Source organism: Panulirus ornatus, chromosome 14 (assembly GCF_036320965.1).
Source record: "Panulirus ornatus isolate Po-2019 chromosome 14, ASM3632096v1, whole genome shotgun sequence".
NCBI classification, from domain to species: Eukaryota; Metazoa; Arthropoda; class Malacostraca; order Decapoda; family Palinuridae; genus Panulirus; species Panulirus ornatus.
Genome location: NC_092237.1, coordinates 24,282,452 through 24,285,284, shown reverse-complemented (window position 1 = coordinate 24,285,284; position 2,833 = coordinate 24,282,452). Strand labels below are relative to the sequence as shown.

Sequence of the window (2,833 nt, the reverse complement as noted above, 5' to 3'; positions counted from 1 at the left end):
GAAAGCTGTGTAGGTATGTATATTTGCGTGTGTGGCCGTATGTATATACATGTGTATTGGGGGGGTTGGGCCATTTCCTTCGTCTGTTTCCTTGCGCTACGACGCTAATGCGGAAGACAGCGACAAGGTATAATACATAAAAAAACTGTGTGTATATATATATATATATATATATATATATATATATATATATATATATATATATATATATATATATATATATATATATACATATATATATATATATATATATATATATATATATATATATATATATATATATATATATATATATATATATATATATATATATATATATATATATATATATATATATATATATATATATATATATATATATATATATATATATATATATATATATATATATATATATATATATACACCCCACCGCAACTACACGTTCACTGTGCTCACACGTGCTGGTAGCCTGGAGAATATTATCATGAGGCAGTCAAAACCTTTGTCAGCAAGGTTTACTACCAGTGAAAGCACTTCTGGCAAGGTGGCTCAGTTTTCCCGAAAGAAAGGGACACCAAACCAGATTTTGTTTGTTTGGTCTCTACCTCCTGATGAACAGAATGGTGTTCTTTTAGGTTTCACCATAAAATATGGAATAATGGGTTCCTCATCTGCAAGACTTAGGCATTTTGGTCCTCTTGAACTAGATGGAATAATTACAAATTTAATTCCTGGGCAAACTTATTTTTTTGAAATTGAGGCAAGCACTAAGATTGGGCCAGGTCATGTCAAGTACTTGGAGTATACTGTGCCAATTGGTGCCCCACCAGAGCCAAGCCGTCAAGTGTTTCCCACTGAAGTTTCACGTACTTCTTCTACTATCAGTATCCGTTACCGCAAAAAAATACTTTTACAATGAAAATGGACAGGTTACTGCCTATAGTATCATTGTAGCTGAAGATGTCTCTAAAAACTCCAGAGGATTAGAAATGCCTGCCTGGCGAGATGTTCAGAGCTACTCCATGTGGCCACCATATCAGGTGACTGAGCCTTACTACCCCTTCAACACTCATATGTGGAAGATTATGCTACTGCAATGGAGAACTAAAACCAGGAACTACATACAGGGTCAAGATTCGGGCTTATACAGCCAGAGATAAGTTTGCTGATACATACTTCAGCCACCCAATAACAACTGAATCTGAGAGTGGCATTGTTGTGGCTGTAGCTGTTCCTGTGATAATACTTGTTTTGGTTGTGGTAATGGTTATGATCATGAGGCGTCGTAGAGTTTGCTTCTTTCCCAAAAAGGCCATGGACTCAAGCAGGAGAGATGGTGATATGCACTCCCTCCCAGATTCCCTAATTGAGACAAGTTGACCAGTGAAGTTGAAAGACTTTGCAGCACACTATAGGTTTATGGCTGCTGATTCAGAATATCACTTCTCTGAAGAGTATGAAGCACTCAAGCATGTTGGACATGATCTCCAGCGCAGTGCTGCTGATTTGCCTGTCAATCGACCAAAAAATCGTTTCACCAATATTCTTCCGTATGACCATTCTCGAGTTAAACTGCAGCCCACTGATGATGAGGAAGGCACCGAATACATCAATGCGAACTACGTACCGGGATATAATTCTCCAAGGGAATTTGTTGTGACGCAGGGTCCTCTTCCTTCAACACGGGATGACTTTTGGAGAATGTGCTGGGAAAGTAACTCTCGTGCTATAGTCATGCTTACACGATGCATTGAAAAGGGACGTGAAAAATATGACCACTGTTGGCCATATGATACTCAGCCTGTGTATTATGGAGATATCCAGGTGACCATTCTTAATGAAAGCCATTTCCCAGATCGGAACGTAACTGAGTTTCGAGTCTGCAAGGGAGAGATTTGTCGCATTATACAGCATTTCCACTTCACAACTTGGCCAGACTTTGGTGTTCCTGATCCTCCGCAAACTCTTGTTAGATTTGTCCGATCATCCGAGAACGAATTGGGCCAGATCAAAAACCAATTGTTGTGCACTGCAGTGCTGGTGTGGGTCGGTCTGGGACTTTCATTTCCTTGGACCGTATTTTATTCAGTATCCGTAACTGTGATTATGTAGATATATTTGGTATCGTATACGAAATGCGACGAGAACGAGTGTGGATGGTACAAACCGAACAACAGTATATTTGCATCCACCAGTGCCTTCTGGCTGTGTTAGAAGGAAGAGAAAATGAACACTCTGTAACAGAGATTCATGACAATCAAGGATTTGAAGATGATGAGGGAATAGCTGAATCAGGTATGTAACAGGAGGCCTATGGGCTGCAGCCACTTCCAGCCTATTCAGATTTGAAGTAACAAGCACATTGTACTTGTTAAACAGCTCTCATAGAAATCTTTATGTGCAAGGACCTTGTGAATTTTTTTGAGAACATTGAAAATGATATATGGTATTCATAATTATTTAGAAATGGAAGGATTAGGATATCAGTTTGTTAATATTTTACCCATAAAAACTGAATATATATATATATATATATATATATATATATATATATATATATATATATATATATATATATATATATATATATATATAAAAAAATATATATATATATATATATATATATATATATATATATATATATATATATATATATATATATATATATGTGTACGTGTATATATAGAGGAAAGTGATTGGTTCTCAGTGAATGTAGGTTTGCGGCAGGGGTGTGTGATGTCTCCATGGTTGTTTAATTTGTTTATGGATGGGGTTGTTAGGGAGGTAAATGCAAGAGTCTTGGAAAGAGGGGCAAGTATGAAGTCTGTTGGGGATGAGAGAGCTTGGGAAG

At 36.6% G+C, this 2,833-nt stretch overlaps 1 pseudogene; it reads left to right on the top strand.

Annotated features, from left to right (window-relative positions):
- The first annotated feature begins 455 nt into the window (after positions 1 to 455).
- Positions 456 to 2,379, top strand: LOC139753077 (tyrosine-protein phosphatase 10D-like; annotated as a pseudogene).
- Positions 2,380 to 2,833: the final 454 nt, after the last annotated feature.